The 24,412-nt window shown below is 34.1% G+C and overlaps 1 protein-coding gene and 1 long non-coding RNA gene across 5 annotated transcripts in view; one reads left to right on the top strand and one right to left on the bottom strand.

Annotated features, from left to right (window-relative positions):
• The window catches only part of LOC111626585 (TOX high mobility group box family member 3-like), a 126,976-nt gene that overhangs the window by 46,608 nt on the left and 55,956 nt on the right, over positions 1 to 24,412 (top strand). The gene's annotated exons all lie outside the window — the stretch shown is intronic.
• The window catches only part of LOC111626592, a 58,186-nt gene continuing 35,518 nt past the window's right edge, over positions 1,745 to 24,412 (bottom strand). For all 4 annotated transcript variants that reach the window (XR_002756901.1, XR_002756903.1, XR_002756906.1 and 1 more), the window contains one exon: positions 1,745 to 3,728. This is a non-coding gene — a long non-coding RNA (uncharacterized LOC111626592). The remainder of the gene's footprint in view (positions 3,729 to 24,412) is intronic.

The raw sequence follows: 24,412 nt of genomic DNA, 5'->3' as shown, positions 1-24,412 counted from the left end.
TAGAGAAGAATTTTGGGTCTGTAAGGTTACTTTATATACATTCTAGAGTAAGGCTTATAGAGAAGAATTTTGGGTCTGTAAGGTTACTTTATATACATTCTAGAGTAAGGCTTATAGAGAAGAATTTTGGGTCTGTAAGGTTACTTTATATATATTCTAGAGTAAGGCTTATAGAGAAGAATTTTGGGTCTGTAAGGTTACTTTATATACATTCTAGAGTAAGGCTTATAGAGAAGAATTTTGGGTCTGTAAGGTTACTTTATATATATTCTAGAATAAGGTTTATTAGATTTGAGGAAGGAGGAAAGTGGGGTTTGTGTCTCTTACGTGTTTTGTAAGTTTACAAGTAAAACTGATCACTCACCTTTAAGTTCTTTTAATAGGGATTTGAATACGATCATGGTCTTGTCTTTTCGTAATTTTCTTCGACCTACATAGAGAAGAAAAGTACTTAATGTGAATTTTGTTCTAAACAGAAGTAACTTCTATACGTAATTTCAAGAATATTATAGAGTTTTTAGATAAATTCAGAGCGTAGAACGCACTGATCTAGTGTCATCTAGGGACTGTATATACATTTAAGGATATCTAGTGCCATCCGGGGACTCTAGATCACTGCTTCTTAACCTTTTTAGTAATCTGCCCACTTCAGTCTCAAAATGTGGTCTCGCACCCGTTTAAAACTGTGTTCAAAGTGGCAAAGATACATAAGGTAGTAGTGAGGATCCACGACATTTTCTGATATAAAACTTTCATCCAAATTTCCTAATTACGGTTACATTATATATGAGAAACCCGACGAACAATACGTAAAGCACCCCCTTTTAAATAAAAAAAAAAACAAGAGCTTATATATTAATAAATAATAAAATTAGATTATTCCCCCCGTTTCTCGACTTATATTTAAGTAACCAGAAACCATTTATGGCACTGCTTCCTCCAGGGCATGGATTTATGTAATCAGAAAGCTGTATTGACGACATCATTGACCATTGTCTCTCTATGGGATCAGGAGCTATGAGTAGGTTTACAAAACGATTACAGAGTACCCAGAGCAGCCGCCTTCAATATTTGTGGTTGTAGTATTCCTCCCAGTCTTCAACATTGTGTAACGTTATCGTGATATATATTTGCCATTCCCAGTCGAGTCACGTCGTACAATAAACAATAATCTGCTCCCGGTCATCCGAGTTCGATCGATCAGGTGACCGTCACGGGGTCAAGATCGGCAATTACATATAAAATAGGGAGAGGGGAAGCTGCGGGAGAAAGTGAGGGGACGACAACAACAACAATAATAATAATAATAATAATTCGACTCCCCAGATGGGAGAAAAACACAGAAGACACGAACTCCATTAAGATGCAGTATTGGGTCAAGTTGTCGTACTTATTTTCGACAATATCAGACACGGTGTCAGCTTGTTGAAAAACGTGTTTCCATTACTCTATTCCCCCGCTCGAAATGGGCAGTGACAAAATAAGTGATGGAGGGAGGGAGGGACGGAGGGGGACGTGAAGAGGAGAAGCAAAACACGCTTCTAATCCCAGATCTTCATCAATTCTGCAACATCCCCCTACTTAATCTAGGCTTGACGTCATTACGAATTTCCATTGACGTTTAGAAGATTCCCCAGTAAGCAAATGCACTCTTTTTGGTACCTATTTTTTTCTCTCCCCCTCTCCCCTTCTTCCTCCTTGGTGTTGCTGCTGCTTGATGCTGCTCTCTAGCCACCCACCCACCCCCGTTCAAACACAATGTCTTGACATATATGAATAATGTATTTGAAAAGCCTCCATTAGCGAGTTTTTGATTGCATACTCTACTCTCGGGAGACTGTCCGGCTATTAAACATTCCTACAAAACATTAATCCATGTTGATCCTTTTGCCTGTCATATAACGCTTTCTAGATGGGCTGATTAACACTTATTTTCTGTGTGACGGCGATAAACTGCTCGACACGCGACAATATTGTACCATTGATTACTTCCTATCAACTGATCTGTCCCAGCTTTCTGCTATATTGCTCCCAAACGTAATAAACCTTAAACGAATTTCTTGATATTAATTAAAAGAGAATTTATTTGTCGCCGTTTAATTGGTAGACGACGTCGTTTTGACAAATTATGACTACATGTTAATGCGTGACGTGTAATGTTTCTTGTAAGTTAATTGGCCGATGTCGGCGACGTAATGAGTCGTAAGCCGTCACGTGAATAAGGCGGCCAATTAAATTGACCAGATTTGAAAATTTAAATATTTAAATATCAACATACGATTGGCCAATTAAACCAATGAAATTGAAATTCAAATTCGAAACATTCTTTTTTTTGTGTGTGTATGTGTGTGCCCTTTCGTATCCTGCCTTTTTATTGGATGTATTTATTAAAATGTCACACGTATATCTGTGTGTGTGTGTGTGTGTGTAATTTCGACAAATAAATAGCCCAAGTTTGAAAAGTTTGTATTTTGTTGACGTTTACGATGACGTAAATAAATCCGTCCAATGAAATCGAAAACGTTTCGAGAAATTTGCATAATGAGATGCAAAAACGCCTCGCGCCACGGCGTATTAATCAATTATCCCGAAATAAATAGCATTTAAAAATTAAAACGGTAAAATTTAACAATAACATCGCTACCTCGAGTGATCGATTCTGCTGAATAAATACTGTAATGGAAAATTTCAAAACTCGTATTCCAATGACGTTAAAATGAGATACAAAACTTGGCCCAATTAAAGTTCTAATAATGATATCCAGGGTATTGACAAATGGCTATTGTGTTAACGAAATTATGAAAAAAATAATAAGAATCTTTAATTAATTTTAAAGCCCACCAATGATTGAATTTGGATAAACCTACCGAACACTTGGTCGTGGGTTCGCGAGTCGCAAATGGGATGGCCAAGTGGAGTTTTCCGGGTTTTCTACACGTTTGTAACACCAAAATTGAGACTGGTTTTTCATAGAAACTCATCTCGGGTGCCACCCTGCAGACAGATCGCCCATATGTCTCTTTGCCGTGTACAAACTAAACAAAATTTCAATTATGTCAAATTTAAGACGTTTGAAAGGAGTATTCAGAAAAAAAATTGGATTTAATAAACTGGTTTTAAGAATTAAAAACATTAATAATGCGTTTAAAACGAATACAATTAACAGGAAGTATAAAATAATGAACGAATGAATTGATGGAATAAATGCAACCCAACACGTGGGCGATCTGCCAAAAAAAAGGGTGCCTCCCGAGAGCACTTTCTAATAGGAAACTGTATCCTATTTAGGTGTTAGATACGTGAAGAAAACTCGAAAAACACCACGTGGTCAACTGTTGGTCATGCGCCAGTGTTGCTACTAGTGTTCCATTAGTTCACAGGTGGGCATAAAGAATAAAACAAAAAGGAAATATAATAAAATCTCTCACACAGACTTTCGAAGAGTGAATATTCCGAATTCAAACGCAGCCAGAATTTAATACATACCTCGAATCGAAGCAACACCTCGTTTAACCTTCCGTCTGGAGAATTTGATCAATTTGATACACCATGAACATTTTGAATTGTCATTTCTTAACGGAAAATTGTAGTCGTACCTACTTTTCACTATCTTCATTTTTCTCCTTCTTGATGGTGACTTTAATTCTTAAAATTCGAAAAACCTTCAAAGCACGTAGCAATCTTTCCTTTATATCATTTTGACATATTGCCCCTCTTCCCGCTATATACTGAAAATTTAAAATGTCTGGTGGGTTTTTGGTAAGTGTAGAGTGAATTCAAGATTACTTACTTACATTACTTACGTTTAAGGATTAAAGTACTGTAAAATCAATTAGAATGTAGTATCATATCACAAGCAATACAACCACAATAACAATTGGAAAAATAATCCAACAATGAGTTGCGTAACTTTCCCGGCAGAAAAGTTAAAATAAATTGCAAATGCCAATAAAATCTTCATTAAGTCCGACCCTCGTCGAGATACGAAGCTCTTTACCCCTTCGACGTTTAACCACCACAATTTAACAGCATAAACCCCCCTAATATACGAACCTCCCTGCAAAATTTCAAAAATTTTCGACAAAAAACACCGGAGTTATTACGCTTGAAACCGGAAGAACATAATCGCGCCCTTTATAAACACTAACAACAATACATACAGAAAATAAACCCTAAATTTTTTTTGAAATTCTCGGTGTTTGAAGGTCCCCACGACTTCAGAAATATGAAACTCTTGGGGTGGTCGTATTTTGAGCGATCGCTCTTTGTTATATATAACAGCTGGGGGGGCAAGACTGGATAACACTGAATGCCAAAACAAAGTAATAATAATAATAATAATAGAAAGGATATAATGACTGCAATGTAGCACTAAATAAAAAGCTACTAACAAAATATAAATGCAAAAAATAATGTATAAAAGCAATTTGTTTATCGCACGTACAGTAGAAACTGTTGTACAACACGCGGTATAAATATAATGAAGCGCAATAAATATTTAATAAACATAGAGAACTTTGAGTAATATGAAAAATATGGATTAATCAATTTTATACTCGCATTTTTTTATTTTTCCATGGAAAAATGCAACCTGCCGTTCTAGGGACCCGGGATCGTAATTCGGACCGGTCAAAAAACCCACAGTAATTTTTCGCGAAGTGGTCTAAAATATCCGTTCCATTTGGGCCTGGCCGAATGCATAATGCGCTTGCTAAAAAGGCCCTCTAAGTGCCCGCAAATAGAGTTGAAGTAAAACAACAAAAAAAAGTGAGCATTTTGATGCATTGCTCCATCTACTTATGGTTTTATATTGCGCCCGACGGCAGGTTCTAAATGGCACTGAGAATTCAAGCAACCGAAGCAGCCAAAGTTTAACTTTACTTTTTATTTAGTTAAGTTACAGCAACGCAACAATTGGGCGATCTGCCAAGGGAAAGGGTAACTAGCCCCTATTCAGGCGTTACAGACGTAGAGAAAACCCGGAATATCGTGGCCATCCCGTCCTGGCGAGGGGCGAACCCACGACGGAGCTCCCAGTATTCAGGGAATGAAACCACTTGGCCACTGGTGGGCCCTTACTCGTTTATACACGAGGGCGACTTTCCATGTGAAGCTGACCCCTACTTAGGAGTTAAGAACGTGTATAAACCCGCAAAACACCACGCGAACGAGTTTGGTGGTATCCACTCGGCCACTGGTTGGCTGAAATTTAAAATTCCTAATTACGAAAATTGAAGATTTGAATAATTTAATTTAATTCCATCGCTGAAAAAAAAATAAAAAATGAAATAATTTCAATTTTAAAACCTAATAAAATTCAGTTATCGCATGATTAGTGAGTTAATAATTTAAATATATGTATTTAGTTATTCACATCACGTGACGAAATCATTCAAAAGGACAACTTCAAAATGTTTAATTTTTAAAATATATATATATGTATGTGTATATAATTTCCTTCGCGTGATAAATCTAACTAATTAAATGAGAAAGAAAAAAAAGTTTTTAGAATCTGCACGAAGTGAAACCAAGCAACGGTGTAGCGACATGTTTAAAAATTCAAAATTTCAAATATTCTATCTATTACGTGACAAAACTATTCAATTAAGTAGAAAGGTTTAAACGAAAGATAAAAATAAAAATAAAATTAAAAAAAAAAAATTTAATTTAAGTAATGTTTTGCCGACTATCTTATGAATAAATCCACTAATTACGACCCTGAAAAAAAAAACAAATTCGAATTTCAAATTTTAATAACATCAAATCATCGGCGTGCTAAAATCGGCCAATTAAAATCATCAATTATTTAAAAATTCAAAAAATTCGATTACGACACACCGCGCTTTACACGTCACGTTAAAAAAAGGGCAACCAATTAAACGAAACGGATTTGAAAATTCGAATTTTTCGTTAAAGCAACCAACCAATAAGAAGAGAGAAATTTAAAAGTTCAAATTTTCAAATTAAGGCCAACCAATTAAACGAAACCGATTTGAAAATTCGAATTTTTCCGTTAAAGCAACCGACCAATTAGACGAGAGAGATTTAAAAATTCAAATTTTCAAATAAAAGCTAGCCAATTAAATGAGAGATATTTGAAAATTCGAATTTTTCGTTAAAGCAACCGACCGATAAGAAGAGAGAAATTTAAAAATTCAAATTTTCAAATTAAAGCCAACCAATTAAACGAAACCGATTTGAAAATTCGAATTTTTCGTTAAAGCAACTGACCAATTAAACGAGAGAGATTTAAAAATTCAAATTTTCAAATTAAAGCTAGCCAATTAAATGAGAGATATTTGAAAATTCGAATTTTTACAGAGCAGCGATTGGTCGAGGGGAGGAAAGAAGAAAATTTTTTTTAAAAAATTCAAGGGAGGGAAAAGGAAAAAAAAATCGATTTTTACTGAAATGATGGATTAGTCACGCGATACACATAAGACTAGAGAGCGATTCAATTGGATAGTTCCTCTTGATGAAAGTTTTAATTCCTTTAAGTTAATTAGGTTTTAATTCCTTTAATTGATGTTAAAACGCGTTTCAATTAGTTTTCGGCATTATTGAAATTTTCGAATGGAGATGGATACAAAAAAGAGCAATTTTTAAAAATTCAAACAAATCACACACATGTATATAAGGAATTTCTTTTTTTTTGCATTTTTAATCTTAATAAATTCCACTATTAATTTAATTTATTAATCTTTACATCAAGCTGAATTACTTCGAAAAAAATCATCGTGAAACTACTTTCGAGATGCCTTTTATTAAAGTATTTATCTATTAAATAATATATCGATCCCCGAATCTCTATTTAATAAATGACTAGGCTGAATCCAAGATTTGATAATAATCAATCCAGATGACAAATGACTCCACCCAAAATGTCGAAACCTCTAAAACTCTTTGCTATCTCATTCTGTGCTGAAAACTCTTGGCATCTTTAACTGGTAAATGCTAGAATGGTAAGGGGGGTGGTCTCACTGTATGCAGGGTTTACAAAGGTATTATTTAAATACATAAAACAATAAACTTATTTCATCATTTTTAACTTGATCGACAATCCTTTCTTATGTTCAGAGCTCTTACGCAAAAGTATCTAAACTTATTATTACAGAGAAGGCCCTTTTCTATATTCGGGGCTAATAAGGGCATTGCTTCTTGAGAAAATACAGAAAGCACTATGACTTATTTTTACTCGAGAGAATAGATCCATTCCATATTCAGGGCTTACTTTATGCGAATTTTTTCCCTCATAAAAGATGAAGAAATCTCTAAATCTTACTCTCGTCTCCTTTTCCAAATTCCTTGCCTGTTTACACACGGGAAGAAGTCTTCTTCTATATTCGAAGCTTGAAAACTTCTTTATATTTATACATATACAAAATTTTGTGCCGCTTCTGCCACTTCACACGGGTTTTTTCCCACGAAACAAAACACTGCGAATCCCTCATAATGATTAGATCATAAGTCTTTACTTATTATATTTTAAATGTTATCCGTTTAATAACTACAATTACACGTTACCAATTGCAAAGTATAGGATTCCTTCCTCTTTTTTTCTTCTAAAACTAGCAATTTTATTCCGGGGGTTATGTGAATTTTATCTCAATCTTTCGGTCTGAAGAACTTATGGCTTCCTCTGTTGTTTTAAAATGCATTGAGTCTTAGACATCCCCCGATTGAAAAATCGAAGATCCTCCAAGATTCAGCCTATACTTTTAGAAAATTCACAATAGGGAAATGTCGAAAAATAACGGTGCTCAATCTTAAGATCTTTCCATGTTGGATATGATAGTTATCAAAATTCTTGGATCCCTTAAAGTCTGAAAAATCTCGTATGATAGGAAATGTCTTTTTTTTAAATCTTTTATTTTTAAATAATGCTGATAATATGGAAGAATATATTGATTTATAATAGCAACTAAGTTTAGAGTATAATGCTTTAATGTGGGTCCAATTAAAGCGTGACATTTTACAATTTTTACGTCTGTCGATCCTAGAATCGTCTAATAAACTCGAAAATTCAGGTTTAAAGCATCATAAATGCAGTAATTCATCACACGTGAAAGATTAATAAATCGTACAATTTATATTTTCAAAATTGCATTTTTGCAATTTGTCACGTGACGCGTTAATCAATTTAAACTCGAGGGCTAAAAATCGATACTGATAAATCAATCACGTGAGAAATGCTAACCAATTAAATAAAATAATTCAAAACGAATTTTAAAGTACTAATGTGCTTCCTTTTCTCCTCCTTCCTTTTATGCATGAAAATATTCAAAATTCGACCAATTAAACGGAATAAATTTTAAAAATTTTAAATTCAAATTTAAACCAACCAATGACGAAGCTGACAAAAAAGCCCGTTAACTCGCGACGAAACTGAACAATTAAACAACAAAAATTGTCTCTTTAAGAAATAAAAAGAGAGAGAGAGAGAGAGAGAGAGAGAGAGAGAAATCCAAAGAGGGCGCTGCTGTTTAAAGCCCAGCGCGCCACCAACGGCAGAGAGCAGCGCCCCCTAGCAAGTCATAAACGCATTAGAGAGGTTCAAAAACAATTTATTTATCAATCCTTCGTGAAAATCTTGTAAATAATGAAATTAATTGATTAAGAATGACTAAATTGTTAAGAAAAGGGAGATTCGCATTGAGAGATGGAAAGAGATAGAGAGGGAAAAGAGAGAAAGGAGGTTGGCATAGTTTCTGTTCTCGTAAATGTTTTCCGGCAATTTGTTTAGTGGACGCCATCCATTGATCGTATTCCAAAATTGATGGCAGTGCTTCCATTAAGCAGGAAAACGAAATACATCTAAGTCTTCTCTGTTGTTCATAAATTGTTTGCTCCACCATCTAGTCAAACAGACTCTATGAGAATTTATGTCCAATGATTGATAGAGGTTTAGTACGTCATATGAATTGGATTTTCCTAGACAAATGGAGATTGTTTTGCTCGATATCAACGTTGAATATTGCAAATATGAGGTAGAGGAAATTTGCTTTTTTTTTCTTTATTTTTTTATTCCACGTTTTGATTTAAGATAGAAATTGTAATATGAATGCAAATGAATCACTTTAAACTGCATCCTCTCTTCTAGTATCGAGCGAATATATAACTTATATATTTTATTATTTTATTTTGTTTTATTTTATTTTATTTTTTATTTTCCTGCTGGTTTATAAAATATTTAAACTTGTTCCGCTTTATTTAGATTTAATGTAAATGAAGGGAAAACTATCAATTTAATAAAGGTTGTTGAATTTAATAAATGGAGTGGAGCATTAAAGCAAACAATGAAGAGAGAGAGAGAGAGAGAGAGAGAGGCAGTTTTAATTTATTCTTAAAAGTCAATATTGTTAATGCAGTTGGGATGATTATTATAATATATATATATAAATTTATGAATAATTAATTAACAAATGTATGGTGTACGTGTGTTTGTTTTGAATAATTAATTTAAGGAATTTTTCCTCTTTTATGGGTTTGTGCATGTTTTAGTTCTGTTAGTCCATTGAACTGGTCACGTTTTAGTGCAGTTAAGGGGTCAAGATCAGTTCTTTTGTTAAATTTATCTGGAATGCTATCGGTGGTTTTTTTTTTCTCCTTCCTTTTTCTATCTTCTAATCGTAATTACAGGCAGGAAAGTATTGTTGGTATGAGGTTTTTTTTGTGTGTCTGTGTGTGTGTGTTTGTTATCTGTTTTTAGATGAGAAATAATGCTACTGTTTTCTTAAATGGCACGGCTTGGGTGGGTGACATTTAAATAAGTTTTAGTTATTTCGGTGTTGGTTTTTGCCGCGTTAAACGCTTCAAAAATCCCTTGCCCATTGGTTTCTTTTTTTTTCATATGTAAATGTAATATAATTGAATAGACCAACAAATTTTCCTGGCAAAAGAATAATAAAAAGACATATCAACTGCGTAAACACGAAAATTAAACAATTCGCTAATCGATCTCACTTTACACTTATCATTCTACACGTCTTCGCATTAAAGAGTCAAAACCCCGAGATCAACCTATTATAAAAAAAAAAAGAAGGAGAAAAGGTTGAAGTGCAGATGAAGAATGAAACCATCAAGATCCTGTATGGGAGGGAGGAAGAGGGGTGAGAGAAGAGAAAGGAACAGGTTTGATCCTGTAATGGAAGATATATAAAGTGGAGATTTGGAGGTTGAAGTTAGTACAGTAGGAGGGGGAGAGGGTTGTTACTTAAAACTGGCAGCGTAATCAAACGGTTTTCACGGCTTTCTAACTGCACAACAACTTTTCTAACACGATTGGAATTGATTCCAACTCCTGCTAAATCAGATTGTAGAAAAGAGGAGACAGATTGCCGTTGAAATCCCCAGTGGCACTCAACAGAAATGATGGATTGGACATACCATATCGAAGTGTTTTAATCCAGAATTTGATCCAGTACCGTATGTGGATTTTAAATACCCCCCTTTTGATCGTTCCCCGTATCTCTCTCTTTCGCTAGAGAGTGATTGATGTTGTACTACTTGATGTCAGAAAGTTTTTTTAATACTTTTTCCCCCACCCCCAAACGTTTGAGAGTAGTAAAGTGAATAATTTAATTGGCAGAGAAAAACCTACTGTCAAATTTGCCATCTAGTCGGTTTTTGATTAGTGATATAGGTGATTGGACGAACGTCAATCAAAGTGATTTCTACAAAAAAAAAAAAAATAATAATAACTCGAGTCGAGATTTTTGTGTCCGTGTTCTTCAGGAGGACATTTACTTCAAGGTGGAGTTTTTGTAAAGGAAAAAATAAAAAATAAAAACTTCAACAGGTGTGAGAAACTTTACTTCAACAAAATGAATCGTTCTCCGAATGATAAATAAATGTCTCAATTTATAAAGGGGCACATCAATCACTCCGTGCCAGACACCATTTTCGAAATCGTAACTCAGAATTTCGATAAGTTGTGGCTGTTGTGTTACACTTGAGGTATCCGGATTCGATTTCCATCTTTGAAGATTTTTCCCGAATGCGGTGGATAAAACTGGTCTTTAACTCTCTAACACTCGCTTTATCGCCTCGATTTAATTAAGAATTAAAGCAATGTAACGCCTTTTTCTTCTACTGTAATACGATTTAAGCCGTTACTAAGTAGACAAAAGAGCGGCAGCGTGATAAATAAATAATTGAATGCGCTTAAAGTTACGATTTCTCACGGAAAAAAAGGGCGTAAGAATTGCCAAAAATTTCAATTCTTCCTCACGAAAGTAATGGATTATTGATTTCTTTTTCTTTTTTTTTTAATTTGTATATTTTACTTCGCTTGTGGAAAAATCGTTAAAATTCCGTTTTTAAACAGACTGCTAACCTTTAATAAATGCATTAAACCACGTGATGTGGCACGAAATTTAAATTGTGAAATTTTATAATAGCTTTCCTACCTGATCCTCTCGTCTCTCCTCCTCCTAACTGGCTAGAGAACTAATACGAAATTCAAATATATCCAATGAAAGGAACTCCATTGAAAACATACGCATTCAAGCCAAAGGGTCTGACCTACCCGAAACTGAATTATATATAAAAAAAGGAAAAAAATAGGGAGGAATTTTCTTCATTACACCTCAGATTTTTTTCCTAACAAGAAGAGGAAATTTATCATCGAATACAGCAACCCTGTGAACGGTTTAATAGCTCGCAGGTGCAACAAAATCGTGTGAAGTTCCATTAAGAATAAATTGAAGGTTGAATAGATTCAGAGTTTCTTAAAGAAACAGTCTCTTTGCATCCCCATCCATTTATTTACATCATTCTTCTCTAATCGATCAGTTGTGTGTAATTATTTTCTTCCATTCGTCGTAATTGCGTTTTTCACAACTTTTTTCCCCCTTCCATTCTTCCCTTCCCTTATTCGGTTAAAAGTGGTAAAGAATGAGATTTTCAATTTGATAAGAATGTCGAAATTAAGAGATGACGACAAACAAACTGTCTCCTCTCTCTCTCTCTCTCTCTTCCTTCCTCCCTCTCCCTCTCTCAATTCGAATATCTAAATCATTAGATGCGAAAATTGAGAGGAGGACAATTCTTTCCTCCTAATGAATTGAGGTTCTACCTGCAGTGTCTCTACTCTTCGTGGTCACTACACGTGGAAAATAATAGAAGCCCTTAAAATATAATTAGTGAGTGTAGGAGAGATCGTACTGCCTTCTGTTTGCATACGTCTAGAGGAAGGAATACGATTAAGAGATAACTTCTTAGAAGGGTTAGAAAGGTTACGTAATTATACTTTCAGTGAAAAGATAAAAAGACCCCTTAAATCCTCCTCATTTCGTCAGGTGGGCGAGCATTCGTTGTACGAATTGAAACTTTTAATAAAAGATGAAAAAGGTTAAGAAAAATCTGCTTTAGGGGATGGTTAATGAGTAAGAAAGAGAAGGTAATAATACTTCAGTTAGATTACACGTGAAAATTAGTCTTCACGGTGTTTCAGGAGAAAGAACACCTCTACCAAACGTAAAAACAAGTTGTAAATTAATCTTTGCTACATACGAAAGGAGATTCGCTTTAGGGGGTCATTAATAAGTAGTAGAGAAGCTAATTCACTTCTAGAGAATTGTAACAAGGTCGCACGACGACCTGAAAGCGAGAGGGTCCTGCAAGGTGACGAAGCAATTGTCACGAGATCTGGGTACTGAAAATATGCCACCGTGTAGAAAAAAAAACCAAAAAAAACAGATTGCAAAACGTCGGGAGGAGTGAATTTCTTGCAGACGAACTCTATCAAAACAAGCGAAAATTACGCATGGCCAAAGCAAAAACTTCGTCCCTAATAAACTGTCAAATTTTTCCACAAATAAGGATAAAGTTTGAGAGATAACTAAGGTAAGAAACTTCATTATTTCCTCGAGGAACCACTGGCAATTATATTTAACGAGCCCTTACACAAATGACGCTTTTACAGGTCCGTAAAATAAAACAAACCATACTATAAATATTATTTATAGATCAATTAAAGATAACAGAGAAAAGCACACTCAAAAAAATCAGTTTTAGCTACACTTCCTAAAATTCTATTAAAGGGAAAGAACCTTTTAAAAGTTTAATGTTAAGAGCAACGTTAAATAAATAAGAATCTTACAAAGACAGTAAAAGAAAAAAAAAAGAAACACCTTATTTTTTACTTTATCAATCGAATCTTTGTTACGAAAAATATCTTTTTCCCGTTAGGAAAGTAAAGCAAACGTTGGCCATTAGAAGCAAATATTTAAAAAAAAATATCCAGCAGCGAGTTGCTTAACTTTCCCGGCAACGTTTAAAACTGAGTGTCGTGTCATCTGTTATGATATTTTATTGTAAAAATGCCAAAATTTTAAGGGTAGACAAATTTGTAAATGCTAATAACGAGTAAAATCGTCACTAAGTCAGACCCACCTAGAGATACGAAGCTCTTAACCCCGTCGACCTATATAACCATCAAAATTTAGCAGTATTAACCCCCCTAATATACGACCTCCCTGCAAAATTTCAGAAATTTTCGACAAAAAACACCGGAGTTATTAAGCTACAAATCGCGTAAAGATTTCAAATTGAATGAACAAACTCGCACCCCCTAAATGCAGAAAAACACTCACCCCCTAAATACAGAAAAAAACCCCAAATTTATTTGCATTTCTCGAAATTTTTCAAGGTTTTCCGAGTACAAAAATGTAAAAAAAACCCTTAGAAGGGTTTTTTTTTTGTCCGATTTACTGTCCGATCGCCATACTTTCGTGGCTCTGTTATAGACGACAGACCCAGTAAAGTAAAAAAAAAACAAGAAGAAAAAAAATTATAACACGAAACTATTCTAGAATGTAAAAGTAATTATATTTCCTGTTTATATTCAAATATTTCCCTGTTTAAGGTGAGGTACAACGAACTTAAACTCGCATTCTCCCTCGTTATTGCGTCTGGATTAAGCTTGACGAGTGTACATCGTCCTTTTCAATTACGCTGTTGGAGCGAATGTGTTTATTTCGGTTGATTATGGAGAGTAAATGTTCATTTTGGTTTCGCTGGCGAATAAATGTCGGTTTCGGTTTCGTTAGGTTAGTGAAAACACGCTCGTTTCGGCCTTTTCTGCGAAATAAAATACGTTTGTTTCGGTTCTAACGGTTATTTCGGTAAATATTTCAGTTGGATTGATGAAAATGCGTCAGTTTTACTGTCAAGTTTAAAGCTTTATATATATATATTTTTTTGGTTGTAAGTTTCTTGGCTGTAAGTCTCAATTAAGAGAAACACTAAGCGTCAGCCGGGACAACTTTTGGTGTTTCTGATGACGTGATTTTTATCCATAAGGTGTTTCGGTTGCTGGAAAGTGAATAAATGTTCCCGATTTCCGGGAGGGCAAATCTGTGTTTCAGTTTTCTAACAGAACTTGTTTTGTTTCTAATGAAAATAGGTGTGAGAGTTGCAGTTTCTAAAGAAATAGATGTGATTTCGTTAGGTCTTATTCTCGGTTAAGTGAAGCTCCAAGTTGGCTGTAAATCCTTCTTATTTTCATCTGAATTAAGCTTCAAAATGGCTTCAAATTTTCTTCTTATTTTCATCTGAATTAAGCTTCAAAATGGCTGTAAATCCTTCTTATTTTCATCTGAATTAAGCTTCAAAATGGCTTCAAATATTCTTCTTATTTTCACTTGAATGAAGCTTCAAAATGGCTGTAAATTCTTCTCATTCTGATCAAAGTGAAGCTTGGGAAACAGATACAAATCTACTATCAATTTCTCCCTAATTAAAACGAAGCTTTTAAAATCGATATAAGTTTATGTTCGGAATGAACAAACGAAATAACTTGCAAGCGCAAAAACGAAGTGGCATTTACACTTAGATTTCTTGAAGGATGGTATAAATTCCCTTCAGAATAGATACAAGATGCTGTTTTCACTCTAATTAACTACAGATTTTAGTCTCCTGACAGCAAAGTGTACGCAGAAAGCGTATATCTTTACGATTTTCCGATACAGATAAATGTATTTTACAATTTCGCAATTACAAATCGGATGTTCAAACCATTCCGCATAGGAACTTCAAGTATATTTGTCGGGGTTACGACCTGATAAAAACTAAAAAACCAGGCGACAGATTGATCAATTTTCGATGTAGCAAACTCCAATTTAAACCCTTTTTACTCCGTTGGAATATTTGGGAAATTCATCGGGGTATAAAATCTGACAACAAAATATCATCGGCGTGTTACTTGTAACGGAAAATTACGTCACTTTTCCGTTCTAAAAATAGCCTAAAACTCGAACTACAGTTTCGTCCTTCGTACACACTTTCCTTCACCGGGGGGTGAACGACCAGTCAGGGTCGACTTGTTCTCCATAAACAGGGCCAATTGCAAAATAAATCTATGATTAATATTATTGTAACATGAAAAATTCTTCTAATTATTCATGAATGGTTAATCAAGAAATTACATTAAGTAGAGCTATTTATAAAAATTCCTTAACGACCGCTGCTTCACTTTATCCCTCTAGCATTTATGACAACAATTAATTTTTAAGACACGTTTAATCTGTAATAACATTTTATTGTTGTACATTAAGAGATTAATTAATCTATATTAAAACTTCAAAGTAATTTTAATTCTACAAAAAAAAAATAAAGTTATAAAGAAAAGTTCTTCTTCTTTTCTTTCTTTTTTGTTTTTTTTTTTTTAATCTTTTTGGAGCCATTGAAAGATGGGGGAGGGCAGCGGTCGTTGGAGACGTTGAGAAGACAATAAATTGATAATTAAAAATTAAAATTAGCTATTTACTTTTAATAAAAACTCATTCTTTACTTGCTGGATATTCTGAAGGATGTAACACGTAATAAAAAATGCATTTTATGCATTCATAAAACTTTCATGTCCAGTTTGTCTGTACGTTAAACTATTATACTTCTTTTTTTTTCTGGGAGGGTGAACTAATTTGATGTGGAAAAGAGCGAAAAAAAAAATTAATTTACTAATTAAAAATACCCCCGAAATTGCTTAATCAACATATATACATTCGCTGAAAAACCTTTGTAAAAGATAAAGTTAACTTACTTTAGGGCTACCCTGCAACTGGATATAATTCCATCTCGATTAAAGTAATTTATACAGTTAAGAACGTAGAAATTCGTTTATAAAACACGTAAATATCTGTGAAAATTACTTTCGAAAGTACTCTTTTCTTTGTTTTATTGGTAAAAACGAGGGGAGGGTTTAGTAGACAAAGGATTTATTTCTGTAAGAAATAGTAAAAGAAATGATCTGTTTCGTAGGGAGTAAGGACAAGTTTCAGTTTCGTGGCTAGTATGTACAGTACGTGTTTCAACTTTCTGCCAAATGAATATAAATATATACATGCATGCATACATGTATATATATATATATATATATAGGCCTACATCATTTCCTGAATAGCAAGTGTATCTACCTTTCAACAAATCAAGATTCCTTCCTGGAGGGCATGGGTCATTACGTTTGTAAAAGTTTATAAAAAAAAAAAATAATAGTAAAAACAATAAAATGATATTTTAAACTATTACTTAACGCTCAGCATTATATTTTAACAGTAATTTTCGTCCCGTATTTGTTAAATAATTGTCGTATAAAACAGTGAAGTAAAGCACCTTCATCTGCAAAAAAAAACACAGAAATTATTTTTAGAAACTTAATAAAAAAAATAAACAATTACGGGGAAGGAACTCTTCGAATCAATTCAGAATTAATAATAATAACACGAGAAAATGTTAAAATTGTGTAAAGGACACATCACTTTTTCATCTCCCCCTTCTCCAGTTTCCTCTAAGCGATTTTTACACAAGAAACGGGAGGAGGATGGAAAATTGACAATAAAAACAGGTGAGAAAATACAATTCGACCACCCCAATCACTTTTACAATTGTAAACAGAATCGTACAACGGAAAGATGCGACAGAAATAAAAGCAAAATCTTACGACAGACAATAATAAATTGCACAAATGTTTGTACTATACATGAGAGAGCGTTCATCCTTTTTATGCAAGGATGAGCGCTCTCGAAATAATAATAATAATAATAATAAAGGAGAAGAGGAATAGAAAAAAGGAAGAAGGAGAGAGAAAGAAAAAAAAACAATTATTTATAAAATTCTAATACCGTTATAAACCAGTTTAGCTTTAACATAATAAAACAAACGATGGAAAACAATCGTGGACGATGACCCAATCTTGTCAATGGCTGTTTAAGAATGAGGAAGCGACCACTTTTAACCTCGATTAAACAGCAAGCTTTGCATGGAAGGAATCTGCAACTTAATTTTTTTTTCTTTTTTTTTTTTGTTTGTTTCCTTTTCTTAAATCATGAAGTTCCCCTTTCTCTATCACTTAACTGCGCGTTGCTTCAGGAAGTGTCAAACATTGTTATTAAGAGTTAAATGAATTGCGGATGTCACCTAATCAGTTAATGATTTGAGTAGGAATTGCTTCATCCACCTTAAAATTATGTTTACTACGTTAGTGACGAACAAACCGTGTTAATAGCATTAAGGACTTTGCTCCTCTTTTTTTTTTTTTCGTTCTTTCTTTCTTATACGTTTGTGTGTGTGTCTGTCTGTGTTACTTTTTTTTTCCTTTATGTCTGGTTTCCCTAGCCAAGAAAATCGATAAGTTTGTCCCTAGACTAAAGTCATTAAGGAAACCGCAGTTTTTATTGATGAAAGTTGTGATTATCGGGAGAAACTGTATTTAATGATACTTTACCTATTTAATAATGTCTCTTAATGCACGGAGATGCACTTTGATGTTATTTAAGAAGCGTGCAATGATCTGTATTAATTTTCTCTTGTCTTTCTTGTGCTAATTTTTTTCTATTTTTGAAGACAAGTGCGTTGAGGTCAATCGGAAATTTTGGGATCTGCTAGTGCCTTGCCTTCTTAGGAACCTCATCTCGCTGCTCGTTACTAATATTTTTCTTATATATCTGCCTGTAAAGTGAGGTCCTCTATCTGCAGCTTTGTATTTTGGTGAATATACAAGGGTGAAAAAAGTAGGCATTTATTTTAATGCGTAAATTAAATGAGGAATACGAAATAATGAAAGCCAAGCATCTGTACTACTCAGATTCACAATAGTATACCAGTAGACCCCCCTATAACACTGTAGATAATTCCGTGTTNTCTTAAAAGTCAATATTGTTAATGCAGTTGGGATGATTATTATAATATATATATATAAATTTATGAATAATTAATTAACAAATGTATGGTGTACGTGTGTTTGTTTTGAATAATTAATTTAAGGAATTTTTCCTCTTTTATGGGTTTGTGCATGTTTTAGTTCTGTTAGTCCATTGAACTGGTCACGTTTTAGTGCAGTTAAGGGGTCAAGATCAGTTCTTTTGTTAAATTTATCTGGAATGCTATCGGTGGTTTTTTTTTTCTCCTTCCTTTTTCTATCTTCTAATCGTAATTACAGGCAGGAAAGTATTGTTGGTATGAGGTTTTTTTTGTGTGTCTGTGTGTGTGTGTTTGTTATCTGTTTTTAGATGAGAAATAATGCTACTGTTTTCTTAAATGGCACGGCTTGGGTGGGTGACATTTAAATAAGTTTTAGTTATTTCGGTGTTGGTTTTTGCCGCGTTAAACGCTTCAAAAATCCCTTGCCCATTGGTTTCTTTTTTTTTCATATGTAAATGTAATATAATTGAATAGACCAACAAATTTTCCTGGCAAAAGAATAATAAAAAGACATATCAACTGCGTAAACACGAAAATTAAACAATTCGCTAATCGATCTCACTTTACACTTATCATTCTACACGTCTTCGCATTAAAGAGTCAAAACCCCGAGATCAACCTATTATAAAAAAAAAAGAAGGAGAAAAGGTTGAAGTGCAGATGAAGAATGAAACCATCAAGATCCTGTATGGGAGGGAGGAAGAGGGGTGAGAGAAGAGAAAGGAACAGGTTTGATCCTGTAATGGAAGATATATAAAGTGGAGATTTGGAGGTTGAAGTTAGTACAGTAGGAGGGGGAGAGGGTTGTTACTTAAAACTGGCAGCGTAATCAAACGGTTTTCACGGCTTTCTAACTGCACAACAACTTTTCTAACACGATTGGAATTGATTCCAACTCCTGCTAAATCAGATTGTAGAAAAGAGGAGACAGATTGCCGTTGAAATCCCCAGTGGCACTCAACAGAAATGATGGATTGGACATACCATATCGGAGTGTTTTAATCCAGAATTTGATCCAGTACCGTATGTGGATTTTAAATACCCCCCTTTTGATCGTTCCCCGTATCTCTCTCTTTCGCTAGAGAGTGATTGATGTTGTACTACTTGATGTCAGAAAGTTTTTTTAATACTTTTTCCCCCACCCCCAAACGTTTGAGAGTAGTAAAGTGAATAATTTAATTGGCAGAGAAAAACCTACTGTCAAATTTGCCATCTAGTCGGTTTTTGATTAGTGATATAGGTGATTGGACGAACGTCAATCAAAGTGATTTCTACAAAAAAAATAATAATAACTCGAGTCGAGATTTTTGTGTCCGTGTTCTTCAGGAGGACATTTACTTCAAGGTGGAGTTTTTGTAAAGGAAAAAATAAAAAATAAAAACTTCAACAGGTGTGAGAAACTTTACTTCAACAAAATGAATCGTTCTCCGAATGATAAATAAATGTCTCAATTTATAAAGGGGCACATCAATCACTCCGTGCCAGACACCATTTTCGAAATCGTAACTCAGAATTTCGATAAGTTGTGGCTGTTGTGTTACACTTGAGGTATCCGGATTCGATTTCCATCTTTGAAGATTTTTCCCGAATGCGGTGGATAAAACTGGTCTTTAACTCTCTAACACTCGCTTTATCGCCTCGATTTAATTAAGAATTAAAGCAATGTAACGCCTTTTTCTTCTACTGTAATACGATTTAAGCCGTTACTAAGTAGACAAAAGAGCGGCAGCGTGATAAATAAATAATTGAATGCGCTTAAAGTTACGATTTCTCACGGAAAAAAAAGGGCGTAAGAATTGCCAAAAATTTCAATTCTTCCTCACGAAAGTAATGGATTATTGATTTCTTTTTCTTTTTTTTTTAATTTGTATATTTTACTTCGCTTGTGGAAAAATCGTTAAAATTCCGTTTTTAAACAGACTGCTAACCTTTAATAAATGCATTAAACCACGTGATGTGGCACGAAATTTAAATTGTGAAATTTTATAATAGCTTTCCTACCTGATCCTCTCGTCTCTCCTCCTCCTAACTGGCTAGAGAACTAATACGAAATTCAAATATATCCAATGAAAGGAACTCCATTGAAAACATACGCATTCAAGCCAAAGGGTCTGACCTACCCGAAACTGAATTATATATAAAAAAAGGAAAAAAATAGGGAGGAATTTTCTTCATTACACCTCAGATTTTTTTCCTAACAAGAAGAGGAAATTTATCATCGAATACAGCAACCCTGTGAACGGTTTAATAGCTCGCAGGTGCAACAAAATCGTGTGAAGTTCCATTAAGAATAAATTGAAGGTTGAATAGATTCAGAGTTTCTTAAAGAAACAGTCTCTTTGCATCCCCATCCATTTATTTACATCATTCTTCTCTAATCGATCAGTTGTGTGTAATTATTTTCTTCCATTCGTCGTAATTGCGTTTTTCACAACTTTTTTCCCCCTTCCATTCTTCCCTTCCCTTATTCGGTTAAAAGTGGTAAAGAATGAGATTTTCAATTTGATAAGAATGTCGAAATTAAGAGATGACGACAAACAAACTGTCTCCTCTCTCTCTCTCTCTCTCTCTCTCTCTTCCTTCCTCCCTCTCCCTCTCTCAATTCGAATATCTAAATCATTAGATGCGAAAATTGAGAGGAGGACAATTCTTTCCTCCTAATGAATTGAGGTTCTACCTGCAGTGTCTCTACTCTTCGTGGTCACTACACGTGGAAAATAATAGAAGCCCTTAAAATATAATTAGTGAGTGTAGGAGAGATCGTACTGCCTTCTGTTTGCATACGTCTAGAGGAAGGAATACGATTAAGAGATAACTTCTTAGAAGGGTTAGAAAGGTTACGTAATTATACTTTCAGTGAAAAGATAAAAAGACCCCTTAAATCCTCCTCATTTCGTCAGGTGGGCGAGCATTCGTTGTACGAATTGAAACTTTTAATAAAAGATGAAAAAGGTTAAGAAAAATCTGCTTTAGGGGATGGTTAATGAGTAAGAAAGAGAAGGTAATAATACTTCAGTTAGATTACACGTGAAAATTAGTCTTCACGGTGTTTCGGGAGAAAGAACACCTCTACCAAACGTAAAAACAAGTTGTAAATTAATCTTTGCTACATACGAAAGGAGATTCGCTTTAGGGGGTCATTAATAAGTAGTAGAGAAGCTAATTCACTTCTAGAGAATTGTAACAAGGTCGCACGACGACCTGAAAGCGAGAGGGTCCTGCAAGGTGACGAAGCAATTGTCACGAGATCTGGGTACTGAAAATATGCCACCGTGTAGAAAAAAAAACCAAAAAAAACAGATTGCAAAACGTCGGGAGGAGTGAATTTCTTGCAGACGAACTCTATCAAAACAAGCGAAAATTACGCATGGCCAAAGCAAAAACTTCGTCCCTAATAAACTGTCAAATTTTTCCACAAATAAGGATAAAGTTTAAGAGATAACTAAGGTAAGAAACTTCATTATTTCCTCGAGGAACCACTGGCAATTATATTTAACGAGCCCTTACACAAATGACGCTTTTACAGGTCCGTAAAATAAAACAAACCATACTATAAATATTATTTATAGATCAATTAAAGATAACAGAGAAAAGCACACTCAAAAAAATCAGTTTTAGCTACACTTCCTAAAATTCTATTAAAGGGAAAGAACCTTTTAAAAGTTTAATGTTAAGAGCAACGTTAAATAAATAAGAATCTTACAAAGACAGTAAAAGAAAAAAAAAAGAAACACCTTATTTTTTACTTTATCAATCGAATCTTTGTTACGAAAAATATCTTTTTCCCGTTAGGAAAGTAAAGCAAACGTTGGCCATTAGAAGCAAATATTTAAAAAAAAATATCCAGCAGCGAGTTGCTTAACTTTCCCGGCAACGTTTAAAACTGAGTGTCGTGTCATCTGTTATGATATTTTATTGTAAAAATGCCAAAATTTTAAGGGTAGACAAATTTGTAAATGCTAATAACGAGTAAAATCGTCACTAAGTCAGACCCACCTAGAGATACGAAGCTCTTAACCCCGTCGACCTATATAACCATCAAAATTTAGCAGTATTAACCCCCCTAATATACGACCTCCCTGCAAAATTTCAGAAATTTTCGACAAAAAACACCGGAGTTATTAAGCTACAAATCGCGTAAAGATTTCAAATTGAATGAACAAACTCGCACCCCCTAAATGCAGAAAAACACTCACCCCCTAAATACAGAAAAAAACCCCAAATTTATTTGCATTTCTCGAAATTTTTCAAGGTTTTCCGAGTACAAAAATGTAAAAAAAACCCTTAGAAGGGTTTTTTTTTGTCCGATTTACTGTCCGATCGCCATACTTTCGTGGCTCTGTTATAGACGACAGACCCAGTAAAGTAAAAAAAAAACAAGAAGAAAAAAAATTATAACACGAAACTATTCTAGAATGTAAAAGTAATTATATTTCCTGTTTATATTCAAATATTTCCCTGTTTAAGGTGAGGTACAACGAACTTAAACTCGCATTCTCCCTCGTTATTGCGTCTGGATTAAGCTTGACGAGTGTACATCGTCCTTTTCAATTACGCTGTTGGAGCGAATGTGTTTATTTCGGTTGATTATGGAGAGTAAATGTTCATTTTGGTTTCGCTGGCGAATAAATGTCGGTTTCGGTTTCGTTAGGTTAGTGAAAACACGCTCGTTTCGGCCTTTTCTGCGAAATAAAATACGTTTGTTTCGGTTCTAACGGTTATTTCGGTAAATATTTCAGTTGGATTGATGAAAATGCGTCAGTTTTACTGTCAAGTTTAAAGCTTTATATATATATATTTTTTTGGTTGTAAGTTTCTTGGCTGTAAGTCTCAATTAAGAGAAACACTAAGCGTCAGCCGGGACAACTTTTGGTGTTTCTGATGACGTGATTTTTATCCATAAGGTGTTTCGGTTGCTGGAAAGTGAATAAATGTTCCCGATTTCCGGGAGGGCAAATCTGTGTTTCAGTTTTCTAACAGAACTTGTTTTGTTTCTAATGAAAATAGGTGTGAGAGTTGCAGTTTCTAAAGAAATAGATGTGATTTCGTTAGGTCTTATTCTCGGTTAAGTGAAGCTCCAAGTTGGCTGTAAATCCTTCTTATTTTCATCTGAATTAAGCTTCAAAATGGCTTCAAATTTTCTTCTTATTTTCATCTGAATTAAGCTTCAAAATGGCTGTAAATCCTTCTTATTTTCATCTGAATTAAGCTTCAAAATGGCTTCAAATATTCTTCTTATTTTCACTTGAATGAAGCTTCAAAATGGCTGTAAATTCTTCTCATTCTGATCAAAGTGAAGCTTGGGAAACAGATACAAATCTACTATCAATTTCTCCCTAATTAAAACGAAGCTTTTAAAATCGATATAAGTTTATGTTCGGAATGAACAAACGAAATAACTTGCAAGCGCAAAAACGAAGTGGCATTTACACTTAGATTTCTTGAAGGATGGTATAAATTCCCTTCAGAATAGATACAAGATGCTGTTTTCACTCTAATTAACTACAGATTTTAGTCTCCTGACAGCAAAGTGTACGCAGAAAGCGTATATCTTTACGATTTTCCGATACAGATAAATGTATTTTACAATTTCGCAATTACAAATCGGATGTTCAAACCATTCCGCATAGGAACTTCAAGTATATTTGTCGGGGTTACGACCTGATAAAAACTAAAAAACCAGGCGACAGATTGATCAATTTTCGATGTAGCAAACTCCAATTTAAACCCTTTTTACTCCGTTGGAATATTTGGGAAATTCATCGGGGTATAAAATCTGACAACAAAATATCATCGGCGTGTTACTTGTAACGGAAAATTACGTCACTTTTCCGTTCTAAAAATAGCCTAAAACTCGAACTACAGTTTCGTCCTTCGTACACACTTTCCTTCACCGGGGGGTGAACGACCAGTCAGGGTCGACTTGTTCTCCATAAACAGGGCCAATTGCAAAATAAATCTATGATTAATATTATTGTAACATGAAAAATTCTTCTAATTATTCATGAATGGTTAATCAAGAAATTACATTAAGTAGAGCTATTTATAAAAATTCCTTAACGACCGCTGCTTCACTTTATCCCTCTAGCATTTATGACAACAATTAATTTTTAAGACACGTTTAATCTGTAATAACATTTTATTGTTGTACATTAAGAGATTAATTAATCTATATTAAAACTTCAAAGTAATTTTAATTCTACAAAAAAAAAAA

The sequence above is a fragment of the Centruroides sculpturatus genome, unplaced genomic scaffold (assembly GCF_000671375.1).
Source record: "Centruroides sculpturatus isolate CEXI.00-Female unplaced genomic scaffold, Cexi_2.0 scaffold203, whole genome shotgun sequence".
Lineage (NCBI taxonomy): Eukaryota > Metazoa > Arthropoda > Arachnida > Scorpiones > Buthidae > Centruroides > Centruroides sculpturatus.
Note: the sequence above shows the minus strand (reverse complement) of the source record. Positions and strands in the feature narration are given on the sequence as shown.